Source organism: Periplaneta americana, chromosome 2 (genome assembly GCF_040183065.1).
Source record: "Periplaneta americana isolate PAMFEO1 chromosome 2, P.americana_PAMFEO1_priV1, whole genome shotgun sequence".
Classification (NCBI taxonomy): domain Eukaryota; kingdom Metazoa; phylum Arthropoda; class Insecta; order Blattodea; family Blattidae; genus Periplaneta; species Periplaneta americana.
In genome coordinates, this window is record NC_091118.1 from 136435353 (window position 1) to 136458681 (window position 23329).

Sequence of the window (23329 nt, forward strand, 5' to 3'; positions counted from 1 at the left end):
ATTAAATTTACAATTACAATTACAATACAAATTAAAGTGCGACAAGATTACCTGATTAATGAAAGCTAGACATTTTATCATAGAAGTTAAGAACAAAGAATATGTTTGTATTTACTGAATTACAAATTAAACCTACAGTAACAAAAATCTATAGTAATGAAATTACCGGATATTGAAATATTTTGTGATAGATTAAGAGAACTATTTACAAGAAACCATGTCTGAACGAGTCTCAATTACTGACCAAGTGCCTAGTAAGTTTGCGTTTGAATTCAATTTTATTTCGACAGTCCCTGATGCTAGCAGGTAACGAATTCCAGAGTCTTGGCAAGGCTATTGTGAAAGAGGATGAGTATGAGGGGGTGCAATGGGATGGTATTGTTAGTATTGTTTCATGGCGAGAGCGTGTGTTCAGATTGTGGTGGGAAGAAAGGTAAGTGAAGCGAAATGACAGGTACGAAGGAATAGAAGAGTTCAAGATTTCGAAGAGAAGGAGAAGTGAATGTAAATTTCTTTTCTTATCTAGTTTAAGCCAACCTATTGTTTCCAGGGATGGGGTAATATGATCATATTTACGAACATTGCTTACAAAACGTACACACAAGTTATGAGCACATTGAAGTTTCGTTTTGTTGTCGCTGGAAAGGTCAGTCAGTAAAATGTCAGCATAGTCAAAATAGGGAAATACAAGGGTCTGCACAAGGGACTTTTTTAAGCAAGAGGGAAGATGAACATTTATCCTTTTTAGCACATGGATATATTTGTGGACAAAACATAATGTCTTTAGCTGCAAGAAGTACTCGAGGCACTCACTTCCTTACCACCTACTGTAAATATCAGTGAACAACTCTCTCACAACTACTGTCTATTGTAAAAATCATTGAGAAAGTTGAGCTGCCTTCAGGTGTGGTGTGGTACACTGGCGTTCAAAGATATCTGATCTCCAATTTTCTGATCATGTATGCGAACTTTCTAACCATGAGATGTCGGAACCAAAGATATAACAAATTGACAAACTTTAAAATAGTTCTGCTAGTTCTCTTGGAACGGGTGAAAAAGTATTCGGGAAAATATTGATGTAGATTAAGAATAAATTATTTTCATAATTGATAATATCAGCGGTTTCCTGCTAAATCTAGTGTTTTTGCTATCATCAGAGGAGAATGAAATTTTGAATTTTATAATGTGAGTATATTTCTGTACTATTGACAACACTGACTGTCATCTTCACCACCTATTCATAGAAGTAATAACTGAAGAAGGTACACTTACATGAAGAAATTATCGGTCACAATTGAGTCAGGTATCTTTGAACACCAGTGTACAAGGATGTTATGTTTTGTCACGAACTATAGAAGGAAAGCACAATGTTTCTCCTCCCACCTTTTCATAATAGAGCAGAGATTAGTTGAGTGGGTTATGATGATATTTACAGTAAGGTTTGTTGTAGATACATTGGTAGTGTCAGTTTGAAGTGCTATCTTTCTTTGTTCTTTGGGTTATTCTCGTGAATATTTATTATTATTTTTGCATTGGTATTCTGGGCTAAAGAGAATTCTCATTACAAGTGTCACGTTAATCTAAGTTAAAGTTTATGATCCTCTTCTTTTCGTCTCCTCCTCCTCCTCCTCCTCCTCCTCCTCTTCCTCTTCCTCTTCCTCTTCCTCTTCCTCTTCCTCTTCCTCTTCCTCTTCCTCTTCCTCTTCCTCTTCCTCTTCCTCTTCCTCTTCCTCTTCCTCCCCCTCGTTTCTTACCTCACCCTCTTCTTCACTCCCCCTCTTCTTTTCGATCGATCAGTATATATGCCATTGAGGAACATAGAGGACACGAAGATAGAGCTTCGATACTGGAATGAAGACATTTCAGTTATTCTTAGGAAAGACTCATACTCAACTTGATAGAGGTTGAGTAGAATCCAGATCCATTCTCGAAGTTAAGATGGTATGAAAGATTGTGCTTTCACTGAGCTTGAACCAATATTCATCCCGTCCATAGTCTGTAACCCTACCGACATCCAGGTCGGCTCAAAATTTAAAATTCAGGTCTTTAAATTGATCCATTGTGTGCCCCATCTATAGGAATTAACCAGGTAACCCAAATGCATGGAATATCTGAGTATGTGGTCATTTTTAATACACTTTGGAGCCAAAAAACAATGCTCAAGTTATTCGCCCTCCTCATATTTCAAGTTATTTTTTCCAGCAAAGATCAATAGCATGTATGAGTTTTTAGGCTTTCACAGTGAGTGTGATCAGAATTAGTATTTTAGGTATTCCATTGTGTTCTGGAACTTGCCAAACTTGACGTTTCAAAACTACATACAGGTTCCATCATCAGAGCAAAAGGTAAGACCAGAGTAGGTGACTTCTCTGGTCTTACCTTTCGCTCTGTATGTAGTTCCAAAACTTTTTTTTTTTTTTTACGGAGGAAGGACCTGAAGACTTGTACTGCAGCCGAAGGCTTATTGTGCTTATCACTCCTATTCTGTAAATGATTGAGTAGCTGAACAGCTGCGCTCTTGTACAAGTACAGCATGCCGCAGCTGGGTTGTTGTATGAATGATGATGATATGTGAATAAATTGATTATGGCGAAATGAGTCTGAGGTCCAACACTAGAAGTTATCCAGCAATTCTGCTTCAATTAGTTGAGGGAAAACTCCAACCAGGTGTAACTTGTTCCAACCAGGATTTGAACCTGGCCCACTCGTTTCACAGCCAGACATACTAACCATTACTACACAGCGGTGGATTTCCAAACGTTGGAAATGTCAAGTTCCAGAACACGGTGGAATACCCAAAAGCCAAACTGTGAGCAATAGCCTATATTTGATATTTCAGTTTGTTCAAGTTCGTTTACAGACCTTTCATTCTGGATGTTTTATAGTGCATTATGTGTGAAGTGCTTTGTGTGGAGTGTGGTACTGTATGGACATTACGATGAAGTGAAGAGAAACGGCTAGAAGTATTTGAAATGTGGATATGGAAAAGAATATGACGTGTGAAATGGAGAGACAGAATAAGAAATGAAGCTGTGCTAGAAAGAATGGGCGAAGAAAGGATAATGTTGAAACTGATCAGGAAGAGAAAAGGAAAACTATGAATGAATGTGTGACTAAATCGGAGACCTCTGATTGAAATTTATTCCAAAAACTAGAATTAATTTTACTGATTAATTTCCAACTTCTTTACTATGTTAATATTTAGAATTTACCTTAGCTGACTAGTTTCGAAGTCTTGTTCTTCATTGTCCAAAGCCTAGTCAGGCCAGGTACTGGAATGAAGACATTTCAGTTATCCCTAGGAAAGACTCATACTCAATTTTCTCTAAGCCCATTCTTAATTATTTTCAAAAGTAAGCTGAGAACTGGAATTTATTTTACTTTCAAATAATCCTTAATATAATAATTGTATTTAATGTTTCTTTTCATCACAGTGACTAAGAATTTATATAAATTGATTACTATGCACAATGAAATTGCAGCTCTTTGCTTGTTTCATTCACTGTGAAATGAAACAACCCAGAACTCACCACGAGGAGGTGGCTGCATGTCGAGTTCCGCCCTGCCCAACCCAACCTCCCAACCAGTGAGCAAGAGCATCTAGTTATTCATTCTTGTCTGGTTATCAGTGAACCAATAACAAATAAATATTTATTTTATCCAATCTGGTATCTTTTCAATTACATTAATGAAAACTTCATTATGTTTCTGTATCACAACACAGAATGTCTTTATTTTTCTTTCTTTCTTTCTATCTTTCTTTCTTTCAACTCATTCTGACTATTTTGTATAGGTTCAGTACTGAGAGTTTATTTTACATTCAAATGATTTTTGTATATAAATTGTATTTAATGTAACTGTCGTCACAGTGACTAAGAATCTGGTATGTCCATAATACCTTTCATTTCATTGTATTAATAATCGTTTATTCTCTCTCTTTTGTCTCTCTTTCTTAGTTCACTCTTATCACTGTCTCTCCTGTCCTTCAAATTTTAATTTCTTTCTGTATCAGCATTGGTAATTTACTTTACATTCAAATAATCTCATTATACAATTTATTGCATTGACTGTAGCTTTTCTTTATAGTACCAAAGAGCATGGTATACTTTTCATTTCAATGTTCATTTTTTATGTACTTACTTTATTACTCTCTCGTGTATTCATTTATCTCCCTTTCTTACTTCATTCTTATCTTTTCTTTCTTTCTTTCTATAAGCCCACTTCTGATTTTTCTCGTAAATATGTCCAGTATTGATAATTTATTTTACATTCACATAATCTCTTTATACAAAATTGTGTCTAATGTAACTTTTCATTACACTGACCAAGAGCTTGGTGTGTCCATATTACCTTTCATTTCATTGTTTCTTTTTCATGTATTAACCTTTTATTTCTCTCTCTTTTAGCTCTCTTTCTTAGTTCACTCATGTCTCTGTCTCTCCTTTCTTTTATTTTTCTTTCATTCTCTAAACTCATCTATGAGCATTTTCGTAAGTATGTTCAGCATTTAATTTATTTTACTTTCATATAATCTCGTCATACAATAACATTGTATTTATTGTAGCTTTTCATTACAGTGACTGGTATGTCAATAATTTCACAGCCAATTTCACTGCTTCTTTTTCATTTAGTTACCAGTAATCCTTTCTTTCTCATGTATTAAGCCTTTATTTCTCTCTCTTTTGTTTTTCTTCTTAGTTTGCTCATAGCCTTGTCTTTCTTCGTTTTCATTTTTCTTTCAATCTCTTAAGCCCATTTCTGATTACCTATATTCAAAAGTAAGTTCAGCGTTGGGAATTTAATTGGCTTTCAAATAGTAATTGTAGGTTTATTTAATGTAGCTTTTCATTACAGAAGCTAGGAAAACGATACTGGTATAACCATAATACCTCTCCTTTTATTTATTAATCTTTTATTCCTCTTACTTAGATCACTGTTTTCTGTCTCTTCTGTTTTTTATTTTTCTTTCTTTCTTTCTGTAATCCATTCCTAATTATTTTCAAAAGTTCAGCATTAGGTATTTATTTTTCATTAAAAATAATAATAATAATTAATTGATGAACTAGTGGACTTGCTCGTGTTAAATATGAAATATCTGTCTGGCTTACAGCTGTTTCAGTGCTTCACACACCATCATCAGAGCCTACTAGATCGCGGCATCATCTCTTTTATTTATTGTATATTTATTACGGCTTTTCACAACACTTTCATTTTATTCTTTCTTTTTCATTTATTAATCCATTATTTCGCTCTCTCTTCTATTTATGTTTCTTAACTCACTATTCTCTTTGACTTTCCTTTCTTTCACTTATATTTATTTCTCAAAGCCATTCCTCATTATTTTCGGAAGTGAATGAGTTCAATATTGAGAATTTATTTTGCATTGAAATAAAAAATGCTGAAACTTTTCATTACAGTGACTAGAAACCTGGTATGTCCATAATACATTAATTCGTTTCACTGTTTCTTTTTCATTTACTACCAGTACCAGCAATCATTTATAGTTCTCTTTTTTTCTCTCTTTCTTAGCTCACTCTTTTATCCATCTTTCCATGCTTTCATTTTTCTTTTTCTCTCTGAGCACTTTACTTATTTTCAGAAATAAGTTATCACTTCTATAATACACTTTTTTACATGTATTTGTTTATTCCTTCCTTCTTATTTTTGTATTGTGTGGTACTTTCTGTCACCAATATGCTATGCAATGAAAATATGAAAGTACAAATTAGTATTTTATATATGTTTAGATTTTCTTTTTTGAAAATATGGATATTATAATTTATGTTCTCTATTCACATTTTCGACTATTGGACGCTTTTTCACTATTTTATCGATTATTATTTGTATATGGGAGAGACAGAGAGAAAGAGAGACTATACTGTAAGTTTGTATGCTGGATAGCTCAGTAATTCACAATTTTTTAGGATGTAACATTTCAAAATTTTTACTTAACTGTATTGACATATTTTGAAATATGTCTTCTCCTCTTCTTTAATCTTCATACTTAACCTATATTGACATATATTGAAATATGTCTTCTCCACTTCTTTAATCTTCATACTTAACCTGTATTGACATATCTGGAAATATGTCTTCTCCTCTTCTTTAATCTTCAGATCTTGTCTTAAAATTAGTGTGTCAATTTATAATTTTGTTCTGTGTTGTGTTGTGTGTAAATGTGTATTAAGTTTATCGAATTTTGTTAATGTTTCTGTATATTTTGTTTTTAAGGTGTAATAATATATTATACTTACCAGTAGGTACCAATAAGTACCTACGGTACTTAAGTTTGAAATTAGTGTGACAATTTACAATTTTTGTTCTGCGGTGTGTAGTAGTGTATTAATGTTTAACCCATTTTATCAATGTTATTTGGTTTTAGGATGTATAACTTCTGTTCTGTGGTATGTAGTAGTTTCTTTTTAGGGTGCAGTAATATAATTTTATACTTACCAGTACTTAATATTTAAGTTAGTGTGACTGTTTATAACAAACTTTTGTTTTATGATGTGTAGTGTATTAATGTGAAGTATGTTCATCGCATTTTAGCAATGTTCTAATTTGTTTCTAGGATGTAGAACTTTTGTTCTGTGGTGTGTAGTGTATTAATGTGAAATAAATTCATTGCATTTTTATCAATATTTTTTATTTATTTTTTTTTTTTAGGATGTAGAATTTCTGTTCTGTGATGTGTAGTAATTTGCTTTGATGATTTAGTAATATTACTTATACTTTACTCATACTGACATATCCTGAACTATGTCTTCTCCTCTTCTTTAATCTTCATAAATTGTGATCGGTATTACACAGATCTTGACTTAAAGTAAGTGTGATGGTTTATAACTTTTGTAGTGTGTACTTAGTGTATTAATGTGAAATATGTTTATCACATTTTGTCATTGTTCTGATTTGATTCTAGGGTGTAGAACGTTTGTTCTGTGGTGTGTAGTGTATTAATGTGAAATAAATTCATCGCATTTTTATCAATATTTTTATTTGTTTTTAGAATGTAGAATTTCTGTTCTGTAGTGTGTACCGGTAGTAATTTGTTTTGATGATTTAATAATATTACTTATACTTAACCCATACTGACATATCTAGAACTATGTCTTCTCCTCTTCTTTAATCTTCATAAAGTTGTGATCTGTATTGTACAGATATTGACTTGAAGTTAGTGTGACGGTTTATAACTGTTGTAGTGTGTAGGCTACTTAGTGTATTAATGTGAAATATGTTTATCACATTTTGTCATTGTTCTTATTTGTTTTTAGGATGTAGAACTTTTGTTCTGTGGTGTGTAGTAGTCAATGTTTAGTTTGTGGGATGTAGAACTTCTGTTCTAAGGTATGTAGTAATTTGTTTTTAAGATGTCGTAATATAATTTTATACTTACCAATACTTAACTGTTAAATAGTGTGGCGATCTAGTATAACATTTGTTCTGTAGCGTATCATGTATTAATGTAAAATGCAGTATGTTCATTGCATTTTGTCAATATTTATATTTGTTTCTAGGGTGTAGAACTTCAGTTCTGTGGTGTGCAGTACCAGTATTGGCAATTTGTTTTTAATATGTAGTAATGTAATTTTATACTTACCAATACTTAACTGTTAAATAGTGTGGCGATTTATAACATTTGTTCTGTAGCGTATCATGTATTAATGTGAAATGCAGTATGTTCATTGCATTTTGTCAATATTTATATTTGTTTCTAGGGTGTAGAACTTCAGTTCTGTGGTGTGCAGACCAGTATTGGCAATTTGTTTTTAATATGTAGTAATGTAATTTTATACTTACCAATAGTTGTTAACTTTTGAATTAGTGTGGTGATTTACAACTTTTGTTCTGTGATGTTTAATGTATTAATGTGAAATATGTTCATTGCATTTGTCAATGTTTTTATTTGTTTTTAGTATGTAGTAAAATAAGTTTATACTTACCAATATTTACTACTTTTGCTCGTGTCTTTTAAATTAGTGTAACAATTGACAACTTTTGATCTGTGATATGAAGTGTATTATTGCCTCATGGCATATTGTTTACCTATTGATCAACAATTTCAATAGCATTTTTCTCATTCTAATTTCATCCATTCTCAGTATTATTCTGATCGTAACTTGCCTCATGGGATATTGTTTACTTGTTGATCAGTAATTTAATAGAATTTTCCTCATTGTAATTTCATGCATTCTCTGTATTTGATCGTAACTTGCCTCATGGCATATTGTTTACTGTTGATCAATAACTCAATAGGATTTTCATCAGTTTAATTTCAGGCATTCTCAGTATTTGATCGTAACTTGTCTCATGGCACATTGTTTACATGTTGCCTCATGACATATTGTTTGTATGTTAATAAATAATTCAATAGGATTTTGATCATTCTAATTTCATCCATTCTCAGTATCAGTGTTTGATCGTAACTTGCGTCATGGCATATTTTTTGCCTGTTGATCAATAATTCAATAGGATTTTCCTCATTCTAATTTAATTCATTCTCAGTATTTGATCGTAACTTGCCTCATGACATATTGTTTACCTGTTGATCAATAATTCAATAGGATTTTCCTTGGTTTAATTTCAGACATTCTCAGTATGTGATCGTATGATCTCACAACATATTGTTTACCTGTTGCGGCATGGCATATTATTTACATGTTAATTAATAATTCTATATGATTTTCCTCTATTTCTAAGTTCATCCATTCTCAATATTTGATAGCAAGTTGTCCCATGACATATTGTTTGCCTGTTGATAAACAATTCAATAGAATTTTCCTCTTTCTAGTTTCATCCATTCTCAGTATTTGATCGTAACTTGTCTCATGACATATTGTTTACATGTTGCCTCATGGCATATTGTTTATATGTTGATCAATAATTCAATAGGATTTTGATTATTCTAATTTCATCCATTCTCAGTATCGGTGTTTGATTGTAACTTGCCTCATGGCATATTGTTTACCTGTTGACCAATAATTCAAAAAGATTTTCCTCATTTTAATTTCGTGTATTCTCACTATTTGGTCGTAACTTGCATCATAGCATATTGTTACCTGTTGATCAATAATTCAGTAGAATTTTCCTCATTCTACTGTAATCCATTCTCAGTATTTGATCGTAACTTCCTCGTGTCATATTGTTTACTTTTTGATCAGTATTTCAATAGGTTTTTCTCCAGTCTTTTTTGATTCAATGTCTGTAATTATTTGAACGTACCCTGATAGCCTATTTTGTTTATATCACAGACATGTAATATTTCATGTATTTTGGAGCATCTCCTTTTTTTCAGAAATATGTGCATTCAAAAGTCTTCAATGTAGACTGAACATGGTATCTCGAGTTATCTTTCAAAATTAAGATTTTTTTCTTAATTTAGTTTTAATTTTTGATTACAGATATTAAATTTCAAGAAGTTCTCAGCTGGTTTTGTCTCATTTCTAAAGCTTGGTGGTCTCAAATTTTAATTTATATAGGATTCGTCGTTACAATTGCAGTTCGTTTATGCCATTTCAATTCTTGTGGTCATGTATACCAGTAGATTCTCTGAAATAGTGTTATTGAAAATTGTAGCTTGCAGTAAAAATTAAGGCGTTGTATCTTCAAAATTGATAGAAGAAAATGTTACAAACTGTCTGATGGGAAGTTACAGTGGCAGCTGCTTTTGTACCATTGAATAATAATACCTTCTTCAGCAAATATCTACCGGTATGCTGTTAGTTCATTATGTCTTCATATTACAAGAAATTATACAGAGTGATTCGTAATTGTGTACTATAAAGTATTATAGAGCTACTCTATATTTCAATACAAACAAATTTTGTCATATAAACATATAGCCTTGATGGCTTTGTTATCGAGATATGGCATCACTGTGGGACGCGCGAGTTGGCATTATGTCGAAGTTATTCACGCATCAGTTGCTCAGACGACACTCTACAGTACACAGCAAGTACAATTATAATTATTGAAGAGAGAGAAATGCTACAATCAGTCAACAGGTGCTGTGTATTTGCACTTTCTGCAGACTGAATTACCACAACAAACAGTACCACTGTCAACAGGGTTGAACACTTGGCTACTTTAAAATGAAGCATCTGCACATTACCGTCGTGCAGTGAAACGTCATTTGAATAAACGGTATCCAGGCAGATTGAGTGGACGCAATGGGCCTGTTGCATGGCTGATGCAATCACCTAAACTCAGTCCCTGCGACTTCTGTTTATGGGGTCACATGAAGGGACTAATTTAATCTCAACGACACGCACGAGAGATCATCTGTTGAATGGAATTATGGCTGCAGGAAATACAATTCGGGGCATTGTTCAAAGAGCAAGACATTCATGACAGAGGCGGGCGGAAATTGTGTTGTGAAGTGAATATTTCGAGCATTTTCTGTGAAATTGCATTATAAATAACCACGTCATTAAATAACACTCTCAGAAAAGTAGCTATTGCTTTTGGTCTAACTGTTCCAATCATTATCCCCATAATGAAGCAAGCACAACCATAAGTTTATATGAAAAAATATGTTTCATTTTTTGTATAGAATACTCTACACTACTTAATAGTACACAATTACGACTTATCCTGTATTACGAACTTTTTCCTTATGGCTTCAAATTATATTCTAAATTTCTAGAGATACCGGTATATAATGCTAGTAGATAATTCTGTAAGTAGTTCTCTACTTATCGTCATCAGTAATGTAAAATATCTTGTAATTTTTATTTTGAAATGAATTTTAAGTGTATTAATAAGTGGAAAGTATGAATGAACCAGTAGTTGATTCGTTAAGATTCTTATAGATTACTTTGATGCAATTACAGAACGAACTTTAAATTAATGTTCTGATAAAATAGAGAATAGTTCTCAGGTCAGAAGTGAGAATGATTCTCTGCTAGGCAGAATAAACGTCTGATTTTAAATAGTTTGTCTGAACTACCCATCAAAATCTTTGTAACTTTCTTCAATAGTAGAACACTACCTAATGTATTAAAACTGGTTAGGGTAAACATCAGCTAAGCTGCCAAATGCATTACGGTGTATATTGATTGTGGAATTGAAAGTATACACTAATAAACATATGATTATAATACTAGATAAGATTCGTTTTACATGACTTAGGCTATTACAATTAGTTTTAAATTGGAATTGATTCCAAGCAGATCTGTGAGATTTATGGTGGATGACTGATATAATCAGATAGGTCTATACATATAGGTCTATCCTGTGTACAGGTTTTGAAATGGGGAAAGACTGTGAGGTAGGAATAGGCTCATTAGTTTCCACAATTTTTTTTTTTTAATTTTTAATTACAAATAATAACGTATTTCGGAATATGTATGATAAGACTTTCTTGTGTTAAATTCTAACGTACCTTGTTTGCATGTTTCGACCTATTTATGGGTCATCCTCAGAACTGGTAGTTGTTGGTCTTGGCACCTCTTGTTTTGTTTCCTGTGAGGGTGTGTTCGTGTGGTATAATGTAGAGTCAAAGAGTGTGTGTGTTCAGAATTTCGTTGGGGTGTGTTTTCATGTGTCTGTATATTTCATATTGTTCTAGTGTGTTTAGTTTCTGGCTTTTTGGTTGGATGTGTAGTATTTCCATGTCTGTGTTGATGTCTCTGTGGGTATGGTTAGCATTTGTAATGTGTTCTGCATATGTGGAGGTGTTTTGTAATTTTGTTATGGTCGTCATGTGTTCTTTGTAACGTGTTTGAAATGATCTGCTAACCACACCCACAGAGATATCAACACAGACATGGAAATACTACACATTCAACCAAAAAGCCAGAAACTAAACACACTAGAACAATACGAAATATACAGACACACGAAAACACACCCCAACGAAATTCTCAACACACAACTCAATTTCAGAACACACACACTCTTTGACTCTACATTATACCACACGAACACACCCTCACAGGAAACAAAAACAAGAGGCGCCAAGACCAACAACGACCAGTTCTGAGGATGACCCATAAATAGGTCGAAACATGTAAACAAGGTAGCCTACGTTAGAATTTAACACAAGAAAGTCTTATCATATATATTCCGAAGTGATACAGTGTTAAAAGTTCTGTAATCAAGATGAATAACATATTGGCTACTGACACTAATTGTACTGGCGTTACATAATTTTGTTTCTGAATGCTGTTTTATTTTAATTTATTTGTTGAAACCTTTTTATAATGAACAGTTTAAACTTCAACACTCCCCATGGATTTGCAGTTATTTTCTCTTCGAGTAATTTTATTTCCCCTGTAAACTTACTCCTCACTTTCTCGGATATATCTTTACATATCTACAATAATATGCTTACCTGTATATCATCTTCTGAATCTCTTGTGAGGCACATGTAACTTATACGTTGAATTAAAATGAGATCATATGATGCATATTACTCTGTCAATATTGTATGAATGTAGGGTACATTATTGTTCACTTAAGTTACGATATGTAATATCTCATCGAATTATACTTGTCATCATCATCATCTGCATACTGCTGTTTGGAATGAGTGAGAGAAGAAAATCAAACTAAATTGATAGTTGGTAACAATAGAAAAGCCACAGGCAGACATTTACCCTAAATCTCAGGACAAAGCATTTAACTGGTTTTCTAATGCATATAAAGTTCTAAATATCCACTTTCTTTTCTGCTACCCTTACTTCAAGTAATTATGATCTGAAAATTTGTGTTTGAAGTAACTTTTTATTTATTATTTATAAAATCCAAATTAATCAATTTTCATTTAAGCAATTGAATGGAATTTCGTCAGTAGATCTAATTGTAGTAGTATCACTTCATGAACATAATTGAAGCATTCAGAAGCGGAGTGATATAAGTGACATTTAAAATAAAGTAACATAAGTGCATATTCTAAATCTGTAATACCACTCTTTCTGAGAAAAAGTGATTCAGGTGGTGCAGTACTAATCAGTGCTGCTCTCTGTATATATATATACGGTATATAAATTTTTTTTTAACCAATAGCAGGTACTTGACTTACATCTTTCACCCATGTGAAGCCAGTTATGTAGACCAATTTACTGACAGGGTCACCCAGGGTGCGCCATAGGAGGCTGGTCTACGCTACACCTACGATGAGATCATTATGGAGATTTTTTGGGATGCCACAGGGGAACCGGAGCTTCTGCAGAAAACCCCTGTGTTACCTGGACCACGGGCTTGCTCAACACACGTTATAAATCGGGGGTTCACCAGAGATCGAACCCAAGTCCACAGGGTTATAAGCCCAGTCCTCTAACCACTAGACCACATTGGTGGCACCTTTTATATAACCAGTGCCGTAACGGTACTGGTACAGTCGGGGTAGTGTCCCGTGGTCCCTACCATTTGTGCTTGAGTGGGGAGGCCATTGATCATTCGCGAATGCTTTGTCTCTCTCTGTCAGCCATGGGCGAAGTAATGGGGGGGAGGGGCAAAGGGGAACAGTGTCCCCCAGGTCTGAGTGATATAGTCCTACTAAGCATACCGGTAGAGGTGTAACTGCAAATTTGATGAAAAAATGAAATAATGAGATACACTGATACAGCAATGCTGTGGAGTATTTTGCACCTAATAGTAGAGGTCGTATCGAGGCTCTGAATACCTTGAAAATTATGTACAATTAGGAGTATGTGCATTTGTGTACATTTATCATAGGCGGAGAGAGAACTGTTTCCTTGGGGGGGGGGGGGGCAAAGCAAAACCATAGAATCCCCATATAATGGGGTTATGGGGGGACATCATTTACCTCCTCCTCCTCCTCCCCCCATTATAGCTTGACCGTGGTACAGTTTATCGGAATATGATCACTTAATAAAGGTATTTTCTTGGGGCATGTTTCTTACAGTGTTACATCCATATCTGCAATGTTTCGGACCGAGTTCTGTAGGACTTAAACTTTAGGTCTACTACAAATTATAGTAGGTCATAACTTAAAACAATCTCCCTCTTTTCCTTTCTCGTACAGAAATACATGCCTACATCAATAAAAGTACGTAACAGTGCTAACAGAAACTTTTTTATGTGAAGCTTACCTTCCTGAAGATATCATAAGAAATGTAAATTCTAATTATTTTATTTAATCTCGTCTTTAAGTTTACACATTATACTGGAATCTCTTTTCGTTTTTCTGCATTGTTATGCATACATCTCCAAGTGGCAGCCTGAACACCTGCAGACTTCTAACACATGAGTACTGGCTGTGTGCTTCCATTCCTCAAATGAGTTATAGGAATTCTTATACATTCAGAAATTTAAAATAAATATTATAGTCCAGATACATGATCTGAAGACATTAATTCATCAATTTAAGCACAGAAACTTAATCATAAACAAAAGCAAAAAAAGATCTTTTGAATTCAGTATTTTCTAACAGTAATAAAAGAAAGAGGTTAGACAAGTTTGGGGGGACAGTGCCCCCATGCCCCCTCATAACTCCGCCTATGCATGTTATGCTAAGATTTTTAGTGCAATTATCTCAGAACTAACTAGATTGCAGTTATCCCCTCTGTATACTTAGTAGTTCAGTATAGGCTACTGTCTCTCTCTCTCTAGCATTAGGTATGAAGAAAGCATTTTTTTTCTTCCATGGCGCTACAGTCTGTAAAGGGCCTAGACCGACCAGCCGGCTGCTGGCCTCACGCCCATATGCCGAAACAGAGGTGGACCATCATCAGAATGGAGGTATCATGTGGTTAGCACGATGATCCCCCTGGCCATTATAGCTAGCATGAAAAAAGCATATTTTTGCAAATTAATAAGAAAATCAACGTTTATGTAAACATTATGTTTCTAAGTAATTATATGTATTCATTTACGCGATTTATCTTTTTATGGTATGGGTAAGAAAGAAGTGGGAAATGTCTGGAGAGAGTCCATTCAGTTCACTTCATGTGACAATGAGTTCGTGAGACAAGCGTTCCTTTTTTAAAAGTATAAAACAAAGTAGAAGTAAATGTATTAGTAATAATGAAGAGCCTGCGATATATAATACCGTACTATGGATAATAGTGTAAATGTTGGTGCATCTGCTATTATTGTGGGTGATGACATTTAACGTACAACTAGTGACCACATAAGAGATAACAAATGGCGAAGGGGACAAATATGAAGCATCCTACAGAATCAATTATGGCACAGCTCTCTACTTCGCACAAAGATCTTAGGATCTTGTAAAAAAAATCGACTATTTATTTGATGCAATTGACATTTTACTCTTCTTAGCTAAGCAAGGTAAAGGTTTCAGAGGACAGAATCAATTTTCATTTTTTAATTGTGTATGTATAGATATGTATTGTCCACCATTGTGGAGTAATGGTTAGCATCTTTGACTGTGGAACAAGGCGACCTGGGTTCAAATCTCGTTTGGAACAAGGTACCTGGTGCGATTTTTTCCGAGGTTTTTCCTCAACTAATTAAACTTTGGGTCTTGGACCTCGTACTCATTTCTGCTCATTTCGCCATCATTTATTCAAATGTCATTGACATAATTATCATAGCTCAGGTTAAGTTCATGGTGCAGCATGCTGTATTCCTACAAGAGTGTGGACATTCAGCGACAAATATCATTCACAGAATAGGAGTAGTAAGCATAATTAGTCTCTGGCTGCAGTGCAAGCCTTCAGGCCCCTCTTCCATCAAAAAAAGATATGTAGGTACCGGCTTATTTGTCTTTTTAATGTTTGTGGGCACATTCGTATCTTCATGACAAGCTAATTTATAAATACATATTCTTATTTTATCGTTCTATTGTGCTTCCCCCAAGGAAGTCGTTTCATCATAGTCATGCAGTGAAGATGAGGAGTTCTTGCAACCGGTACTGGTTTCATACTGTTTGAAGGGTCTATTACGAAAGACGCAATTATTACAAAATAATGATTTGCGAGAAATGTTACTGTTACTGGGAAGAGGTGATACTAAAACTGACTATAGTAGCATTCCTAGCAGATGCTGATCTATAACTATGTTCCATAGGGTACTCCATAATACCGTACATACATTGATGTTTAATGTATGTTGGCAGCACTGTCATCAATTTAAAACTATAACAATGTGAAGTAGTTACGGACAATGAGTTGACAGTTTTTAGGCCTACATGGTATTTTCATTCTTATTTAGATTAACTTACCGTAATCATAGAAGTATGGGTAATTCTCCAGAAGAACTACAGTAAAGGAGGCACATTTTCCTTTCCCTTTATTAATTACCAGCCTAACATGCCATTTGGTTTCAAAATTTATAATTTTTATTCAGTCTTATGTAAAATTTCCTCCTTGGTTTCTTTAATGTATTTTATTTTGTCCTGTGACATTACAAATACAACTGTTACAAAATATTATATCTCTTTCGTTCAACTAGAGGATAAACGAACATATTTTGTTATCTTTTTTTAGTGCTTCTTATAAGCTTACTTTGTATTTATGTTTTTATAGACAACATACAGTAGAACCCCGATTATCCATCACCCTATTAACTGATTGGTGGATTTATCCTACTGTCTTTCTCTCCCTTTTTTTCCTACAGAAATATATGGAGTATGCTACTGTACATTATAGTAACAAGTTATTTTTTCTAGAGAGGGCTATTACAAGACTTACCCTTACACAGAATGGTCTACTGTTCGAGTTGTCGTACTGTATAACTTCTATATAAAATGTCTTCCACGAGTATCAAAAGAAATCGTGTTGTGCTAAGTATAAAAAAAAGTGCAAATAACTGCGTGGTTTCTGGAAACGTCAAACTGTGGCTCATCTCAGAATACGAGACTGGAGTTACAACCGTGTGCAATTTAATAAAATCAAGGATGACGTATATGAAGTATGTAAATCTACAATACGAGACCTCCATATTTCTCTTTCCACAGACAGCCATTACAAGAAATTTCCTTGTCCCCTAAAATCCCGTTGTTAACAACCAGACTTATATCAATGAACTTCTGATCCACTACCTAGCTTGTTCAATACAAGACCATGGAGGAAATTACGAAAGTGTAAGCATTATTCACTAAATTTACGAAAATCTTTTATGGTACAGATTATCCGTTCAATCCACCTCCTTCATTACCATGGATAATAGAGGTTCTACTGTAGTTTGTAAAAATTATATTTTATTTTATTGATTTATTATTATTTAAATATTTCTTTGTAATTTTTTATTCAATCTGATAGCCTGTATATCTTCTAGGTTCACTGATCAGGTCATAGGGCATCAGACAGTTTAACATTTCCATAGGGCATATTGTAAACACATTGATTGAAGACAATTTTCAGTCTATGACACCCTTCTAACAACTGAAACTGACCAGTCGACCATGATGCTTCATTGGGTGTTTGCTTTCTGCGGAGTCAGAACACGTGGCAGCCAGTCTACTGCATGTAGTGCAGAGCAGCTGACCGATCACACGTATATCATGACTGTCACTTGGTCGTTTCTATTGGAATGCAGAGCTCTAGTCTGGACACACATTCAATGAATATGACCAAGATTTTGGCATAATAGAAAAACGTAAAGCATTGAGGCTAATGTGTATGTACCTGATCATTGACAGGAAGTAATTAAAATTTCCAGTAAAAGCAGAGATGTGTTGGCAGTAATTTAACAAAGAGGTTGCAAAAAAATAAGAGTGAGGTTGGCAGCAAAGAGGTAAGGAGCAAGGGAAGGGGAAGCAATGTTTACCTTACAACAACAACAATAATAATAATAATAATAATAATAATAATAATAACAACAACTTCTTACCTTTAAAATAGGTTCCAAACTGCCATTTCGTTTGCTGATAGGTTCAGCTCAGCTGTGGGATGCGCTCAAGTATCAGTAGCAAGGTGATTATTTTTCAACCAGGTTAGCTTAAAATGGACCGCATCCATTCTTTTATGGGTTTGCCGATAATTTTAATAGCCATTAAACTGAACAAGTGGGAGATTATATAAAGTGTCCGCTGAATTCCTATATTTTCAATTGGTCGCTTTAGCAAAATATAGAATAGGAGATGGTTAAATTATTAAAAAAGTACGTTTATTTTATTGATTTTTTCTGGCGAGCTATTTTAATAAAGGCCTGGGAACAAATGTAAATATTTAACAAACGGCCCGGCAAGCCCTTGTGAGCTCCTCCAGCACTTCTTTGAGTAAAAAGCTTGAAGTTATCAAAATGAATGAACCCGACTTTCGGGTTTTGCCTACATGAATGTCATGACTCAGTCTTCTGTCCGAATTGATTCAGAAGCGTAAGTCTAAGCAATAAAACGGCGAGAAATAAGATGGATTAATGTAAGAAAAGAATATCCGTTTGTAATCTACTTCAAGACAACTCTCAATGAAGAAATTAAATTTTATAGAACTGATATTTCAAAACTACGTTTTGGAAGGCCTCCACATATTGATCTGTACCAATTGTACAATGGTCCAATAAAGATACCTTTTGTTAAATTAAAAAAACTTGCAAAACCTAAACAGCTACTTTTACCCATATATATTACACATTCTTTGAAGATCTAAAGCATGAGGATGGCTCTTACAAAAAGGATTGCAGGAAGTCAAAGAGGAAGTGAAAGAGAATGTTCAAGGAATATTTCTTGCTGTAGACAGCCTGCAGAAGAGCTTGATAACAGAAACAAAGATATTGCAACAGAAAGAGGTGTGAATTCATCAGCTGAGGATAGTGATATAATGGACATCGACTAATGTTGAATTTAATTGAATGTTAAAAGAATTTTTACTTTACATATGCATGGGCCACATGGGTTCGGGCCCAGGATGGTAAACTTGTAGGGAAGGCAAAATTTTGAGAAAAGAAAAAATTGTGCTGAAAATAAATTCTTGATATTTCCCTACTTCGCAGATGCCTGCTTTAGATAGTAACATATCATCTTTCAACATTGGTCTTCATAATGAACACAGTAATTTTCCAATTACAATCGCAGACTCAGAATCAAGCGAGCCATTATCATGTCTGGACCAAACTAACCAGAGTAACCTTTTCCAATGGAGAAAAATCAATTGTTGTTACATGTCACTTTTTTTTTACAATGTGACTGCTAAATATTTGACATTTGCATAAGTTAGTTGGTAGGAAGGCACAACATTTTTTCGAGCCTATGGGTGTAGTACTACCCAATTATGGGGTTGAATTTAAGTATTTTGTGTTAAACATAATAACCATAGTGCCCAGAGTTTATTAAGACAGAAAAAAGATTTAATGTTACGAGTAGTATTCTTATTATAAATATAAATAATTCTGAAAACCATTACATTTATATTATTTTTGCACTAAAACATTTTCATGGCAAAATAATACTTGTGATTTTAAGCCTTTCTTTTCCTGAATGAATTTAGGATAGAGACTTTATTTGCAATGTTTGGAAAATATAGGTAACAATGTATACCATTGCAGAGGTATAACAGCATAACCCTGTTACCGTACTGATTTTTTTTTTTACTTCCTTTTGAACAATACAGTCGTTTATCTCAAAACTAACAAAATGTCACTTATCTCACTTTGCTTCTGAATTCCTCAGTTGTCTCCGAATCAATATATATAATTATCAGTTAGTGCTACATGACATTGAGTGTTACACCTTCAGCAAAAGTGTTTTCCTGTTTATTCATTCAATACTGTAATTAACCACTATAACTCAAATTTTTCACCTTCATTCGAAAGAACTTACAAACACTGCATTCCAGCACACTTACCACCACAAATCAGTCCTATTGTAATATATTCCAATAAAGGGAAATGTTAAGTTATTCTTCTCAGAAGTTATAAAAATCAAGAGATTAATAAAATTATGTTTAAGATTAGTAACAGAAACAGCTTTCCTGTGTTAATGTGAAACTTTGTTGGTAATTTACCTTGGTTGACTAGTTTCGACTTGATTTGTAGTCATCTTTAAAACATACATAGAGAAAACTGTTCATATAAATCATGATTCAAGTATAATATCTATTATCTCACATACGGGTAATCACGTTTATTAGCGATCATACTATGATGCAGTATTTTCCTATAAAACTGAAACGTCTGTTGAGGAGAGGCGAATTATTCTGTCACTTCTCAATGAAGAGATAGCAAAAACAATTGGAAGTAGCAAATCTACTGTCCAAAGCATAAATAAAAAAATTATAAATTATATTTTATTTAACAATGCTCGCAACTGCCGAGGTTATATCAGCGTCGCCAGTGTGCTGGAATTTTGTCCCACAGGAGTTCTTTTACATGCCATTAAATCTACTGATACGAGCCTGTCGCATTTAAGCACACTTAAATGCCATCGACCTGGGCTGGGATCGGACCTGCAACCTCGGGCACAGAAGGCCAACACTATACCGACTGCACCACCCAGGTTGACTACCAAAGCATAATATATAAGGTCAAAGTAAAACAGTGTCAGTAAACAATCGAAGAAGTGAATGTCCCGAATAACTTTCTTCACGAGAAGAGAGATAGGTATGTAATAAACTTAGTTAAGGAAAACCCTAAACTACATCTGAAATAGCAGCTCAAGTAGAAGAATATTTTAACAATCCAGTAACTTCACAAAAAATAAGAAGGGTCCTTAATCATGCTTGGTGCAAAGCTAGGGTACCAAGAAAGAAACCCCACATACGGTAAGTAAAATAAACAAACAAGAGGTTACAATTTGCAAAACAGTATACAGAAAAAAATAATGAGTTTTGGGAGTAGGTAATGTTTACCGATGAAAAGAAATTAACTTTTTTTCACAATGATGGACATATTTTGGTTTGGAGACAGCCTAACACGGAGTACAATGAGAAGAACCTCCTAATTACTGTGAAACACAGGGGTGGTAGTGTTATGGTATGGGGGTGTATGGCCGCTTCAGGTGTAGGGGAGTTAATTTTCATAGAGGGAAATATGGATAAATTTCAGTATTTGAAAATCTTAAAAGATAATTTTAAAAAGTGCAGAAAAAACTAAATCTTGGTAATTGATTTCTACTTTCAACAAGACAATGACCCCAAACATACGACAGTCATTGTTCGTCTGTGGTTACTTTACAACACTCCCCACACATTGAAAACACCTCCACAATCTCTGGATACAAATCCTACAGAGCATCTGTGGAATGAGAGAGTCCAAGGTGAGAAAATATCATGTACCGGTAATAAGCAAGTCGCAATTGAAACACCTACAGCAGGAATGGAGAAACACTGGGTCAGAAAATATACGAAAGCTTGTTTTTAATGAATATTTAAATACTTATATAGTCACAATCATGCCATGGTACGAAAGAAAAACCTCACAACCTCGAGCGGGATTCGAACCTGCGACTTCCTGAACTCCGGTCTGTGTAAATGTAAACTTCATCTTACGTAAGATGAAGTTTACATTTACAATGTTTCTTTCCACCCATAAGCAGTGCTGACTATATCAGACGCTATGGACAGTACTCTATAACAGAGTCGCCTGTATGAGAGGAGAATTTCAAGCCTTTGGCGTGAAACGAACTCGATAGCTCAGTTGGTAGAGCGCCTGACCGGAGTACAGGAAGTCGCAGGTTCAAATCCCGCTCGAGGTTGTGAGGTTTTTCTTTCATACCATGGCATGATTGTGACTATATAAGTATTTAAATATTCATTAATATGTCACATCAACGGACGTATATACGTAATCTAACATCGTAAGATGAAGTTTACTTGTTTTTAACTCTCTCTGTACAAATATTTTTGTCCATCCATGTCTGTATATGTTCAAAACTTTAATCAAGTCGAAACTAGTCAACCAAAGTAAATTACCGACAAAGTTTCACATTAACATAGGAAAGTTTTTCCTATAACTAATCTTAAGTGATAAAAGTGTGTAATCGAGATATGTATAGGTTAATATGTAGTAATTTTCTACTTCAGTAACTAAATTTCGAATTATTTACAAATGAACTCAACAAATAGATTATATAGTTGCAGTGTACTGTCATACCAGTATAGCATTATAAAGAATATTTTGGCTCTACATTGTATTACAATAACATAAAATTTTATCACAAAAAATTAAACAATTAGTTAAAATAACACGTGACTAAATTGAAATATCACAAATGAAGGGTACACGGGAATAACGATCAAGGTCCATTTTAGAAAGTTTCGAGAAAAACGAATTTTAAAGTGTAAGCACTTAATACTTTGTTATGTGTGTATTTAATAGAAATTGACGTAGTGGAATGTCAAGAACGATGATTTCTTATTACTAGCTAGACCATATGATAGTACTTCCTTTCCACTATAAGATAGCATTATTAACTCAATTTCGATTTTTGATGGACCTTGATCGTTTTTCCCGTGTTCCCTTCAAATATCTTGTTACAAGTTGAAAAGATTTTCTTCATCTGCAGAGGGCAAAGTTTTAAAGGTACATATCAATGTGAGGAATGACTCAGAATACGGTACTGCTTAAATACAATATCGTTATTGCATTATTTAATTATTTAATTTTGATGCAAGGAACATCTTTTTTATTTATTTACTCACTCACTCACTCATTTAGCTATTTATTCATTCATTCATTCATTATTCATTCATTCATTCATTCATTCATTCATTCATTCATCCATCAATAAAAAAGATGTGTTTTTAATTATTTTTAAGTTATGCAGTCTTTTTGTATACTACATACAATATAAGCACTTAACAGTATTCTGAAGTAGAATATGGCACAATGTAAAAACAATGGGAAACGTTTTTTATTCTATTTGTTATTATTTTATTTATTATTTATTTATTCATCCATTCATCTGGTAGTTGACTAGAGTTTGAGTTAGCCATTAATTTTACTAGTTAATATTGCACAACTTAAATTCTAATAAATACCTTGAAAAAGTAAATTGGATGAACTTGAACTTGACAAAACAGCTGAGACTGAAGCTTCAGTATGAAATAATTGAGATTCCAGCTTCTTAAAATGAAGCGATGATCACAAGCATGAATCTTTGTAGTATTTAAATCATGTTGCTCCACAAATAATTTTTGTTATAAGTATTTGTCTTTCAGGAAATATAATTCGCACATACATTATTATATTGAATGCATTGAGGCGAGATAGAAAGCTGTAGCAAAGAGCAGATTGTTGCTGGGCAACAGTACACAATAAATGTAATGTGCTTTTGTTATTGTACCATTGCCTACTACATACTAAAAACCTCGCTCATCTGACAAAGCCTTCTGTTGCTTATTAAGTACCTAATGATTACACTGTACTACAAACAGAAATCATCAAGAAAATGGATATGTGGATATCACTGAAACCGATAGCTGATTTAAAATGTGTAATTAGTTTTCCTCTGTCATGTATAGGTTTT

The 23329-nt window shown here is 33.8% G+C and overlaps 1 protein-coding gene across 2 annotated transcripts in view; it reads left to right on the plus strand.

Moving 5' to 3' along the window:
- Positions 1-23329, plus strand: part of Oseg6 (intraflagellar transport protein Oseg6) — an 84691-nt gene that overhangs the window by 22688 nt on the left and 38674 nt on the right. The window lies entirely within an intron of this gene.